The sequence below is a fragment of the Lampetra planeri genome, chromosome 54, assembly GCF_965212315.1.
Source record: "Lampetra planeri chromosome 54, kcLamPlan1.2.h2, whole genome shotgun sequence".
In the NCBI taxonomy this organism is placed as follows: Eukaryota; Metazoa; Chordata; class Hyperoartia; order Petromyzontiformes; family Petromyzontidae; genus Lampetra; species Lampetra planeri.
Genome location: NC_136160.1, coordinates 6,976,946 through 6,991,796, shown reverse-complemented (window position 1 = coordinate 6,991,796; position 14,851 = coordinate 6,976,946). Strand labels below are relative to the sequence as shown.

At 45.9% G+C, this 14,851-nt stretch overlaps 1 protein-coding gene across 1 annotated transcript in view; it reads right to left on the bottom strand.

Annotated features, from left to right (window-relative positions):
• The window catches only part of LOC144735062 (endonuclease/exonuclease/phosphatase family domain-containing protein 1-like), a 36,638-nt gene extending 30,481 nt beyond the window's left edge, over positions 1-6,157 (bottom strand). The window contains exon 1 of the mRNA XM_078617453.1: positions 5,932-6,157. The gene's annotated coding sequence lies outside the window, so the exon portion shown is untranslated. The remainder of the gene's footprint in view (positions 1-5,931) is intronic.
• Positions 6,158-14,851: the final 8,694 nt, after the last annotated feature.

Below are 14,851 nucleotides of genomic sequence, written 5' to 3'. Positions count from 1 at the left end.
GTGTCTCTCTCTCTGTGTGTCTATGTTGTGTGTCTCTCTCTGTGTGTCTGTGTTGTCTCTCTCTGCTTGTGTGTCTGTCTGTGTGTCTCTGTGTCTGTGTTTTGTCTCTCTCTCAAATTTAGTTCTACCTGATGACGCTTGCTTGTGTTGCAATCGAAACGTCGTATTCTATTATTTTATTTATTTTATTTCTACGTGACTTTACCGAAAGAACCAAAGAGTGCTGTTTATAGTAGTTTATAGTTTAGATTTTCCATGTGCACTGGGTCTTTTCCACTTGCACGTGCAGCGACTGTAGCGCACGAATCAAGAACCAGTGATGTTTATGTTCGCTATTAAACACACATGTCGTTAATATGATCATTTATAATAATCGACGTGTCGTTGCACCCCTACCAACCACCACACCATTGCTATAGCGTTATCAAGGTTAAGATTTTACACGTTTAAGATTTATCATGCTTATCATGGTTAAGATTTTACATGTTTAAGATTTATCATGCTTATCATGGTTAAGGTTCTACATGCACCGCAGCCCATCGTCAATAAACCTCTGGGTGAAGGCCTCCCCTGGCGAAACAGTCATGAGGTTGTTTGATATTTACTCTTAATAATAACATTGACATTTTAGTTTGTATGTGTAGATCATGCTGCCTTATGAGATTAGATGAACATTGGTAAATGTCACTTTTAATTATAGATACCACTAACAAATCGGATGCATGCACTACATGCAAACATCTACTGGCCTGTATCCAAGCAATGGGAATGACTAATTCATGGGATTTTAATAAAAGCAAACAGTGTCGTTCATTATGAAGCCAAAGCATCTCGCTGCTCAAAGGAGTGACGCTCATCTCCACTGTCAGCCAAGGACACTGGCGAATATTCCTCATTTCCATGGCAAGTGCCAATCCATCCATAGGACGACCATCGCTAACTCTACCAAAGTAGTCATGATTGCTATCGGCCTGACCAGGATTTAAAACCACAACCTTCCACATTCAAGTCTCTGATCACAATACCGCACACCCTGATACGACTGTAACAGATACAATTCTACAAGAAGTAATCTGTTGTTTATCCAGAAAAAGTTTCGCTGATGCCAAGTTTCCATGACCACTAAGACATTTTTTTATCGAATAATTTTATTTTTATCTTTAACAACAATTAATGTACAAAACATTACTGCTATCATTTAATGTACAAAACATTACTGCTATCATTTTGCGCCAACGTTACGAGCTGCAGGGCTCACGGAGGAGCGTGGAGACCTGGCTCTACTCCGCTGGAACGCCTCCGTGTCATCCACGTGGCGTTCCCACGTTCCCCATGTGGTTATGGAAACACAGCACGAGTCAAGACTTTGCACGGCAGGGTTCTACTGGAGATGTTTGTTTGGCCAAATTCGATTCGAGTATTACCGCTTGCACGTATGAGACAAAAAAACTGAGTTGTGCCTGGACAAAACCGACGCACGGTATTCGGCTCGATAACATGGCACGCCAAAAGTGCAGACAGGTCACAGAAAGGTATTCTACGTACTTACAGGCACCTTGTGGGCATGCACGTGGATGTCTCACGCACGCTCCATCTCTGTGTGATCCACCAACTCCACAGATTTATTAGAAGCGTGCACCACTATCACTCCTGGTGAAGACTGCATTAATAAGTAAACAACTCAGCAGGCAGCACACTAAAGGTGCAGCACCGCAATTGCTTGCTCTAGCCACTGCTGACGGAAGGGGATCTAGAAGGTATTTGGCCTACTCTTCTACGAACTGCAGTATAGCCATTTATACTGCTGGCTGGATAAGAGGTAGAAGGGGCGGTGGGGGGATTAACTAAACTCGTACCATTGTTTCAACTGCCGAGCCGGAAGATGAAATCAAACTGGTGACCTCTGGACTGCAAGTCCAGCGTCTTAACCGTTATGCCACATGGCAGCTCCTTCTCTTCACACTGTACTTGCTAAAATAATTAGAGATAAAAACGCATTTTACACGCAACAAAAGTGCATGTGTAAAGCAAGTCAGGCTTTTGGCTCAACAGTACTGATTTAAGCGCTGGGTTGGCTCTGATATTTACGTGCAAGGGAAGCCAGGATATCTATTAATTCTGGCAGGAATCCTGCCAAGAGGCTCTTTGTTGAATTAGAATCTTGTCTTGGAGCACCGGCCAGGCGCAGCGATTTTCGGGGGGAACACTGTACGCTCACACTGCAGGGCCTTCCCATGGTTGACGGTCATGCATCAATCACGCTTTTCATCGTGGTCCAATAGCCTGCTGAATGTACCTCTGTTAAATAAAAAAACCATGAGTACACACGGTAATTGCGCCACTCGCACAGGGCAAAGGCTGTCAAGAAGGCGCTACGTTTTGAGACATAAAAGTCCCGTGAAACAATCTATTCTGCTGCCCTGCCTTTTTGGCTGCCCACTATGTAGCCTGTGATGCCTCACAGCCTATAACACCTGTTACACGTGGTGTTCATCCAAGCACTATCCAGGCTCAACCCTGCTGTGTTTGCGAGATCTGACGAGTTCGGGGAGAGCCCGAGTGAATTGGTCACTGGCTAAACGATATCAGCGGAATTAATGTCATTAGAGCCCACTGGAGAAAAGCAGTGTCTTTATTATGAAGGTGGACCTTTAACACCCACAAGTGTGCCACCTGTCAGCCGGTGCCATCTGTGCACTTGGCCCCATTGCATCGAAATCTGTAAAGATCACCTATACTGTTGTAAGGGATCTGCGAGCCACCCTCACGCACCACGCAAACACGACATCTCCGCTCTCACGACAACACGCACCAATCACACGCGCGGCAATGCGCTGGACAGGAGATTGAGGGGTTAAAAGGGGCTGTGGGACGTGTGTTCGAGGTTGGTCTTGGAACGAGTGTTGCTGTGCGTTAGTGAAATAAAGAAGTACTTAAACCAATTTACGACTCCTCTTCACGGTGTTGGAGCCAAATCACCCAGAATAAGGCCAATCTCATCAGATCTCAGAAGCTAAGTAGGCGGGAGCCTGGACAGGGCTTAGATGGGAAACCACAACGCATAACCCGGGGTTGCGATAGGCTGCCGTGTCACGTGGCTAACAGAGGGCAGAATGCTGTACACCGTCGTACTTTACTACGCTCCAACATCTGCACTGTCCCACCCTCACAAAAAGACACGAACTAGTTTGAAGTTTGATCAACTATCACCGACAACAGGTGGAGGCCATCCTGCAGCAGTGGACTGACAAAGGGCTGTAAATTCTTATGAGTGCACGGTTGGCGACGTACATAAAATAGAATTGGTTAGTCCGCACCTTAATTGTTGATCTCCCCACACAAACTGAAATCGAGACGGAAGAATCATCTTTCTTGCCAGCCCTGAGTCAACGGTTTGGAAACTCCACCTTCCCATGGCAGTGGCCAGTAAATAACGACCACTGCTGACTTCCAACCTTCCGACTGGGAGCCATATGATCGAACCAACGGGGCAATGTATTGGATTCACCGCTATACAGTACTACACAATTGTATTGTACTACCACTGCCAATATATAGTCCACATGCCAAGCCAAGCATCAGAGAAATGGCAGATATTCTCTGCACAAACTGTCACATGGCAATAGTTGAGGTCTAGAAACCAACCATAATTCTTGTCATTATTTCTGCTACAGTTCATTTGTGGAAACATGAGCCTCAGTGCAAACACACCCACATCCACAATAAGTATGTGAGGATACTGTTGATTTTAGGTAAAAAGAGCAAGTCAATGCACCTTTGGCTGTAGTTCCTGCGGATTTTACGTGAATGGTTCCCACTTACATCTCGCGAATATCACGGCCAAATAAGGAAAACACACGTACGTACGGACATAAAATACGAATTGGCTTAATACGGATTCCCATTAATAATAGTTGAAAGCAGTCGGCTATTATGACCACTGCGACATTACATCATTGACAGTGACTAATACAGTACTGTATACCTTTTAATTAAAAAAGAAAAGCTCTTGTATTGGTCATAGATGCCCAAGCTTGGTAGTGTATCCAGGGATAATCCGACACGAGTTTTGAAGCGTTGCGTAAAGTTAAGAAGAGAGAGGCTTTAAAGCAACGTGAAAGATGACCGTGGTGAAATTCAAGCGTGGTGGACATCATCGCGGTCATGTCATGCTGTCCTCAGCTGGGGACTGTGGGCAGGCTCCACACAAGCCCATCTGTGCCAGCAGAATGTTTATTTTGTGTGGTGTGTGCGCGCCACTGTCGCGAAATGCTAACTCCCTCGCCCGGTGTACAGGAGGTCGTGGATTCCGATCGCGACCCTGACGCCTGCTGCTGTATATTTGGAGTTTGCGGTGTCTCTCTCCCCGTGGTTGCGTGGGTTTTTCTCCGGGTTCTCTGGTTTTTCTCCAGGTTCTCTGATTTTTTCCCTCCACGTTTAGAATCAACATCACGCGCGAATCGAGTAAGTGGCTGCTGCGATATATTTCCACGTGATAAGCCACTTTGTGTTTTTTTTTTTCTGGAAGATTTGCTGGTTTATCCCAGGATGTTTCTGTTTGCGCGTCGTCACTTTAAGATGTTCTCTGTTCATGTTTTTGTTTGTTGCGGTTGCACCCGACTCAAGAGCCGCATGGCTCACAGGGCTATACATGATAACACATTCCTGCGGAGGGAGCTGGTAGGAACGTTGGGTTGCTCGGTCAATGGCCAGGGTCAACGGCGGCGTGGTGTATTCCGCAAAAATGCCCGACTGTGAGGGCGGGCACAAGCCGGCGAGAGTAGGTTAAACGTTGAGTTTTATAAGGGCACCACGGGGTGACCAGCCCTTCCCCACCCAGCCCCACCCCTCCCACCCCCCACCCAGCCCCACCCTCCCCACCCAGCCCCTCCCTGCACGACGGACGGACACAATAATCCCCTGTGGACTGGTGGAACCAGTGGGTTCCTACCAGTATGAAACTTCGTTGAGCTATCATTTGTGGCGAGGTCGCTTTTGACAAATTAACTTTTAGCTCAGTTGTGGCTCACCTGCTAAAAATTTAAACAAATCTCATGTTGTCAAGTGAAGTTGCTCCCAACTCATGCTGATGAGAGGGCCCTTTAAGATAACATGTTCAACCAAGTTGCTTTATGCGTCCATTAACAAAGCCCTTTAGCTCTGCGGCAGGCCGGGTCCATTATTCTGATCATGTTTAAGTATTTTCACTTTTAGGCTCTACGCAAACGGAAAATTCCAATGTACCCCACGCACCCCTTGCAAACGAAATGTGTAATCTCCAGGGAGAATCTAGGCACTACACTTTAATTAATAAAACAAAGTATTCGCGTACTTTCAAAATAAAATAACGTATTATGATAGGTTTAGTAAATGTTAATTCGGTTTCATTTGTAACAAAAAAGAAAATTAGATCGCTGATTTTATAACGGGAAAATCGTTACGCTGATTTACGTCAATTATTACGGTTATTAGGGGTCGAGAGAGTGGTGAGGCCCTAGGCGCCGTGCCGCGACGCCGGGCGCTGGTCTAGCGGCGCCGCCGGGATCAGCGCCCCTCGGTCCGCCAAGGCACCCCGACACACCCCCCCCCCCCGCGAGAACATCAAAAACAAATATCTCCCTCCTGTAAACAAACTGTAGGGGCAAGTGCTGTTAGCGAGCAGCAACCTATAAAGTCCGGCACAGCACACGAGGAGGTGGCTGAGCAGCAACAACGTAAACATCTCCCCCGGGTGGCGATGTTTACACACCACCGCTCCAGGTACTCATTTGAGGCCGAGCCTACCTAGGGGAGGTCTAGGACCGGTCACCAGTGGCTGGCCGTGTCGAACTTTTATCAACTTAAACACTCGAGTCGCTGGAAATTATTTGTATCTCGCCGGACGCTGCAGGACAAGCGACAAAACACGGCGGGGACGGGATTCGAGCTCACGTAGCCTCGAGCTGCGGGGTCGGGGACGAAGACGAAGACGCCGCCGCCGCCGCCTGCGGCACGGAGACGAAGACGCCGCGAGTCCAGAGCCCGTGCTGCCGGTGCAGGCCGAGCGCGTTTCTTTCCCGCGGCTACGCGGACACCGATTCCCGAATGGGTGCTCAGAGCGGTGGTGCTTGCTGGGGGCCTGGGGTGCCAGATGCCCTCTCTGTGGGGGCTTCCATCGATGACGTCACGCAGCTAGGTGGGAGGGGGCGGGGTCAGACATTTGTGACGATGGGGGGGGGGGCGTTTGAGAAATGTGACGTCACATCAAAATGCGCAACTTTAAATAAATATAGAGAGGCGTCTACAAACTAAGTTGCCTCTGTGGTAGCAGTTACATTGGAGAAACCAAACGACATGTCTCGGACCGCATCCGTGAACATAAAGCAGACTTGAAACACGGTAGGACAAACACCTCAGCCGTGGCAGATCACTGTTACAACTCAGTGGGCTCACATGACATTGACTTCTCCAAGACAGAGGTTCTCTGCAAGCCATCTGGCTACCATGAGAGATTCGTTCATGAGGCGATCCACATATACAAACATAGAGACAATTTCAACCGAGAAGATGGATTCTGGCTTAGCAATCATTAGAAGGACGTAATAAACCATTTCGGATCTTAACTGATTGTGTTCACGTTTACGGTGACTTTCAGACCGCGTTCCACTCACTGGCATTGTATTCTCCGCAGGGAATGGATTCTTTGCTCCGCTGCAAGTTTCCCCCCACTACTCTCCATTGACATATTTCGTTGCTTCCTCTTAGTATCTTTCACACGACGGTCAATGGTACAGTGTATTATAATAAATAGTATAAAATGTATATGCTTAATACAATGTACAAAGTACTGTAATATATAGTATCGTAATTGTATAGTGAATATACAGCAGTATATTTAGTATACTGATGATACTATGTAGTTTATACTTTAGTTGTTTACGTGGTGGTTTTGGATGCTGCAGCTACATACTATTAACACTTCCCTTTATTAGTGCTACCCCTATCCCCTCCCTTTGATGCTGCTAGTCCTGCATAATGCACGAGCAAAGTAGCACTAATCACATACCTGCATTTCCCATAAATATGCTAAATTCCTCTTGATATGCAAATTATTTTGTCAAGGCGCCCTTCCCCCCCTTCCAACCCAGCTTAAATATATGCTCCAAGCATGGTGCTGTTTCATTCAGACGCTGTCTCCCCGACAGACCTGGTCTTCACCTGAGGACGGCTGCTTGCGTTGTGTTTATTATTTCCATTCTACGTGACTTTATCGAAAGAACCAAGAAGAAGAGTGCACCTTGTGAGTGAGCTACACCTGTGAGTGAGTCAAGTGCACTTTGAGTAGTGTATAGTGTAGTGTATAGTGTAGTGTATAGTGTAGTGTATAGTGTAGTTTATAATGTAGTGTATAGTGTAGTTTATAGTGTAGTGTATAGTGTAGTGTATAGTGTGTAGTGTATAGTGTAGTTTATAGTGTAGTGTATAGTGTAGTGTATAGTGTAGTTTATAATGTAGTGTATAGTGTAGTTTATAGTGTAGTTTATAGTGCAGTGTATAGTGTAGTTTATAGTGTAGTGTATAGTGTAGTTTATAATGTAGCGTATAGTGTAGTTTATAGTGTAGTGTATAGTGTAGTTCATTATGTAGTGTATAGTGTAGTTTATAATGTAGTGTATAGTGTAGTGTATAGTGTAGTTTATAGTGTAGTGTATAGAGTAGTCTATAGTGTAGTGTATAGTGTAGTGTATAGTGTAGTGTATAGTGTATAGAGTAGTCTATAGTGTAGTGTATAGATAGATAGATCGTTTATTGTCATTGTCACCAGTACAACGAAATTTAAAATGCTCACCAGTCAGGGCATCATTCATAAATTTAAATTAAATAAAACAAGAAAATAAAAATAAAATTAAATGAAAGATAATCAATTTATACTATATATAAAAACAGCCCAAGTATACCCACATACCCACATAAGGTTACATTTTGTCATTGCACATCTATATTTCACATTCAATTGTAAACACTATTACTTAATAATTTATTAGCATTATTGAGTGTGGTGATCGCTGTAGGATAAAAGCTCTGTTTGAATCTGTTTGTCCTTGTTTTGACTGATCTGAATCGTTTGCCTGATGGCAACAGCTCAAACAGTGAGTGTCCAGGGTGTGAAGAGTCCTTTAGAATGATCTGTACTTTTTTGATGCAACGTGAACTGTGTAGTTCTTCCAGTGTGGGGAGATGGCAGCCGGCGATCTTTTGGGCTGTGTTGATGACCCTCTGGAGCGCTTTCCTCTGAGCCACTGTGCAGCTGGTGTACCATACACAGATGCAGTATGTAAGAATGCTCTCGATGGAGGCTCGGTAGAAGGACACCAGCAGTTTCTGTGTGATGTTATTATTCCTGAGGATTCTCAGGAAGTAAAGTCTCTGCTGAGCCTTTTTCAGAAGCTCAGTGCTGTCGGCGCTCCAGGTCAGGCCCTCCCCAATGTGGACTCCCAGGAAGCAGAAGTCTGCCACCCTCTCCACACAGTCCCCGCTGATGATTAGTGGTGGAGTGTCCGTTTTCTTTCTCCTGTAGTCTATTATGAGCTCCTTGGTCTTTGCGGTGTTAAGGAGCAGGTTGTTGCCCCTGCAGTATGCTGAAAAACTGGTCCGGAGTCACATCATAGGAAGCTTGCCCCGAAACCTTGACCCCCACCAGTTTGCCTACAGAGCGAACCGATCCACGGAGGACGCCGTGGCCACAGCACTACATGCTGCACTGTCACACCTGGAGCAACAGGGGAGCTATGTGCGGATGCTCTTCGTGGATTACAGTTCTGCGTTCAACACCATCCTCCCACACAAACTGGTGGAAAAACTGGGCGACCTGGGGATTCCACATTCCACCTGCATGTGGATACATAGTTTCCTCTCGGGCCGCTGACAGAGGGTCAGAGTGGGCCGTCATACATCCACAGCCCTGAGCCTCAGTACCGGCTCCCCCCAGGGCTGTGTACTGAGCCCCCTGCTCTACTCCCTCTACACACATGACTGTGCCGCCGTCCACCATAGCAACACCATTGTGAAGTTTGCTGATGACACCACAGTGGTGGGGCTCATCTCTGGGGGGGATGAGTCTGCCTACAGGGACGAGGTGGAGCGGCTGACAGCATAGTGTATAGTGTAGTGTATAGAGTAGTCTATAGTGTAGTTTATAGTGCAGTGTATAAGCTACAGAGTTTACCTTGTGAGTGAGCTACACCTGTGGGTGAGTATTCTAGAAGGTAAATAATAGAAACACACAAATTTAGCACGGGCACGTCAGTATACAACTTTGTAAAAACTGATAACCAAGGCTGGCTGCAGTGAAGGTGAAGAACCACCGGTGTGGACTTACAAAAACATTAGCACAGCGCACAGATTCTGGAATCGGTAGAGCGACGATTGTTTCAGCTTTGGTGGAGCGGGACACGTGATCGCCGAATTATTCGGGCTTCCGCCGATTCCGGAACGGGTGGCCCCCAATGCATAGTGACGAAACAACAACAACAACCGCAGTTCGCCACTAAGTATCGGTTGTTGTTGTTATTGTTGTTGCGCCTTGAGACAAGGGTGACCAACGTCTAACCCGCGCACGACACTGCATCGATACATTTTTGCCATTCGATTCCGACATTGTTTTTTTAAACAACCCGCTACTGATTCCGGAATCGGTGTAACAGCTTTTCAGTGTCCACGTCGACAACTCAACGCACTTCGCACGACACCGGGTGTGTTGTACCGGGCCACGTGGTCACGATGGTAAACAACGCCACGTGGTCACGATGGTAAACAATGTCACGTTGTCACAATGGTAAACAATGCCACGTGTTCGCAAACGGTAAACAATGCCACGTGTTCGTGATGGTAAACAATGTCACGTGTTCACGATGGTAAACAATGTCACGTTGTCACGATGGTAAACAACGCCACGTGTTCACGATGGTAAACAATGCCACGTGTTTGTGATGGTAAACAATGTCACGTGTTCACGATGGTAAACAAGGCCACGGGGTTGTGATGGTAAACAACGTCACGTGTTCACGATGGTAAACAACGTCACGTGTTCACGATGGTAAACAATGCCACGTGTTCGCGACGGTAAACAATGTCATGTGGTCGCGATGGTAAACAATGTCACGTGGTCGCGATGGTAAACAATGTCACGTGTTCGCGATGGTAAACAATGCCACGTGTTCACGATGGTAAACAATGTCACGCGTTCGTGATGGTAAACAATGCCACGTGGTCGCGGTGGTAAACAATGCCACGTGTTAAATTTCGATGGAAAGCTTTCGTGACTGCAGGGATTCATCTTCTTGGTTCTTTCGGTAAAGTCACGTAGAAGGGAAGTAATAAAATAAAAACATAATAAAATAATACATAATAAAATAATTATTTTATTATGTTTTATTTTTATGTTTTATTTTTGGTTCTTTCGGTAAAGTCACGTAGAAGGGAAGTAATACAATAATAAAAATAAAACATAAATTTTTTTTTATTATATTATACTATTTTATTATTATATATTTTTTTAGTTTTTATTTTGTTACTTCCCTTCTACGTGACTTTACCGAAAGAACCAAGAAAATGCCACGTGTTCACGATGGTAAACAACGCCACGTGTTCACGATGGTAAACAACACCACGTGTTCGCGATGGTAAACAATGCCACGTGTTCGCGATGGTAAACAACGCCACGTGTTCGCGATGGTAAACAATGCCACGTGTTCACGATGGTAAACAACGCCACGTGTTCACGATGGTAAACAACGCCACGTGTTCGCGATGGTAAACAACGCCACGTGGTCACGATGGTAAACAACGCCACGTGTTCGCGATGGTAAACAATGCCACGTGTTCGCGATGGTAAACAATGTCACGTTGTCACGATGGTAAACAATGCCACGTGTTCGCGACGGTAAACAATGCCACGTGTTCGCGATGGTAAACAATGTCACGTGTTCACGATGGTAAACAATGTCACGTTGTCACGATGGTAAACAACGCCACGTGTTCACGATGGTAAACAATGCCACGTGTTCGTGATGGTAAACAATGTCACGTGTTCACGATGGTAAACAAGGCCACGTGGTTGTGATGGTAAACAACGTCACGTGTTCACGATGGTAAACAACGTCACGTGTTCACGATGGTAAACAATGCCACGTGGTCGCGACGGTAAACAATGTCACGTGGTCGCGATGGTAAACAATGTCACGTGGTCGCGATGGTAAACAATGTCACGTGTTCGCGATGGTAAACAATGCCACGTGTTCGTGATGGTAAACAACACCACGTGGTCGTGATGGTAAACAACGTAACGTGTTCACGATGGTAAACAACGTCACGTGTTCGTTTACCCGCTACGGGAGTGGTTGCGATTTGCGGCGCGCTGCGCTCACGGCCAACACCGGTGACGATTATCTGAACCGGTCCTGGGCCTCCCCTAGGTTGGCTCAGCCTCAAATGGGTATCTGGCGCGGTGTGTAAGACAAAGGCGGCCGGGCGTGGTTGCTGGCCCTGCAACAGTCTGTTGATACGGCTCGACCGGGGGGAGATCTTTGATTCGACACCGCGTTGTTGATGTTTGTTTATTATGGATCGACTGAGCGGTAATCAATACGATTAATCGCGATTAACGATCCAAAATACTTTATCTAAAAAGTATAAACTTTGCGTTTATGTTATTTTGCTGCTACGAGTGTCAAAATGATTGGCTACTTTGTTGAGTTATCGTCTGTGGCCAGGTCGCTTTGGAACAAAAAGTTAAAATACCTCGGCGGGCTTTGTCTGGTACGATGGGGGTGGTTTTGTGTTTGAGTAATTTACATTTTTATTTAAAGCTTTCGTGACTGCAGGGATTCATATTCTTGGTTCTTTCGGTAAAGTCACGTAGAAGGGAAATAATAAAATAATATAAATATACAACTATTAAATGCTCACGACGTTTCGACTGCAACACAAGCAATCATCATCAGGCGTCAAATCCACAGCAAGAAAAGTATTTCCCTTGTACGTGACTTTACCGAAAGAACCAAGAAGATTTGGGTGATGTGTTTACATTTCTTGTACTTTTCACTCCTACCGTGTGTTTGTTGTAACTGTTGTTGGCACGTGCTTACCCCGTGCCCCCGACTGGACATCTGTGAACAACAAGAGCTTCATTGCTCATCGGATTCCTCCTGCAATCTAAATATTCTGATGTGTGGGCAAATATTCGCCCCTTAGGCCAAAGCCACACTCACTCTCTTCCACATATGGGGGGTAAATCTCTGATCGGTGATTTTCTCGGGTGTACGAGAAATCTCAATGAACCTGATACGATTGTTTGCTATTTTTATCTATGATGAGACTCTAACAGATACTCCAAAAATGTGTTCTTTCCGCAAAAAATCTGTAATTGTTGACGACTTGATTCAACTTCTTATATTTAAAGACGGACCCATTGGAAACCGCTCAATGTAAACATTACGATCACTATTTTTTCCTGTCTCAGCAGCTCTCCCACTATATGTTTTCACCTGATGACGATTGCTTGTGTTGCGTTCGAAACATCGTGATATATTTATTATTTTCTTTTCGATGTAAAGCTTTCGTGACTGCAGGGATTCATCTTCTTGGTTCTTTCGGTAAAGTCACGTAGAAGGGAAGTAATAAAATAATAAAAATAAAACATAATGAAATAAAATAATTCTCACGACGTTTCGGCTACAACGCAAGCAGCCGTCTTCAGGTGAAGAATGAGACACTACCAAGCTAGGAGCTTATATATAAACTGGGTTGGAGGTGGAAGAAGAGCGCCTAAACAAAAAGAATGTGCATATGAAGAGGAATTTAGCATATTCATGGTAAATGCGTAGGAGGTGGGCGGGGGGGGGGGGTTTTCTATCTACGTGGCTTTACCGAAAGACCCAAATAACATGTAAACATTCCGTTATACTGGTAGGAACGAAGTGGACCAGACCACCAATAGATTATACCGTCCGTCCGTCCGTCCGTCCGTCCGTCCGTCCGTCCGTCCGTCCGTCCGTCCGTCCGTCCGTCCGTCCGTCCGTCCGTCCGTCCGTCCGTCCGTCCGTCCGTCCGTCCGTCCGTCCGTCCGTCCGTCCGTCCGTCCGTCCGTCCGTCCGTCCGTCCGTCCGTCCGTCCGTCCGTCCGTCCGTCCGTCCGTCCGTCCGTCCGTCCGTCCGTCCGTCCGTCCGTCCGTGTATCAACATCGCCCCCTACTGCAAACACTTGGCATGACCCTGTCCGACAAGATGGCCGCCCGCTCCCCCTGCGATTTGTGAATTAAACAAGATGGCCGTGGCTTCCGGCGCCTCACGGCGAAACTTTTTGATCGACTGACTATGGGCGAACTCATTTATTCTGGTGGGTGAACAGTGGCGGGGAGGGGTGGAGGAGGAATTGATGATAAAAACAAACTTGCACCATCGTTACAGCTGCCGCGACGAGAGATGTGGGAGGAGAAGCGGCGACCGCTGCCTTGCAGGTGAGAGGTGCGTGTGTGTGTATGCGCGTGTGTGTGTGCGTGTGTGTTTGCGTGCGTGCGTGCGTGTGCGTGTGTATGCGCGTGTGTGTGCGTGTCTGTGTGTGCGTGTGTGCGTGCGTGTGTGTATATGTGTGACTGTGTGCGTGTGTGTGCGTGTGTGCGTGTCCGGCCCACTCGAGCGGCGTGATGAATGGGCGCTATTGGGCTTCGGATCGTTATTCACGGCGAACTGGAAGCGTAGCAACACAACTTAATTACGTGTGCGTGCGTGCATGTGTGTGTACGTGTGTGTACGTGTGTGTGTGTGTGTGCGTGCGGTGTGTGTGCGTGTGTGTGTATGTACGTGTGTGCGCGTGCGTGTGTGTGTGTGCGCGTGTGTGTGCGGTCATATCCCTGTACCGGTATTAGTATTATTCCTACCAGCCCACCCCGCAGGGTCCTGTTTTTGTTTACACGCTTTTATTTAACTCACTCTGTTGTTGTCGTATCCTCAAATCTTGTAACTCAATGTTTACCCACTTCCCAATGTGGTATCGACTGCAAACTTGGTATACTTATGTCATACTGTTGACAATACTATATTCTATCATAAAAAATTAAAATATATATTTTTAAACATTCTTTGTTATATGTTATGTTTCGGCTTGGGTCTAATTGTCCACGCTCAACTGACGTTGGCTGTAATTGGCCACAGCCCCTTACGTTATGGCAAGCTTCAGGGCCACTTCCTGGAGTCGTGGAGTTCTTCCATTACTCGTACACTTCATAAAAGCGTGTTTAAAGAAAGTTTTTTTAAAAATATTACTTATTTTATTATAAAGAACAAAAATGAATTAACAATGCCACGTGTTCACGAGGGGAAGCTCCTATCTTTTCCCGATTTAGAATTATTCAGATTTGAACATCATAAAATGCAGATTTTTTTTTCGTTCAAACCCATTTGAATACAAAAAAAACAATATATCGAACAATGGTTCTCGCTTTAACTCTATTGCTGTTTAATGCTCTATCAAACGAAAAAAACTGAAATGTGATATTATGAACGTTTTCTGAATGACACTCACAAATGTTTATGGGGCGCTTAAAAGCGAGCTCCGTACCAAATCTCAGCTGCCGTCCGTGTCGGGCAAGTACCCCTCGATGTTTTTATTTGAGACCTACAGACGGTAAGGTTTTTATTGAATATCGAATAAATCTTGATTTGAAGTTTTCGTGACTGCAGGAATCCACACTCGTTGTTTCTTTCGGCAAAGTCGCGTAGTTAGAATAAGTTAGAATAACTACGTGACTTTACCGAAACAACCAAAGAATATCGAATAGATTACAGGCGCCATCTACCGGTCCGTAAGCCGGAGT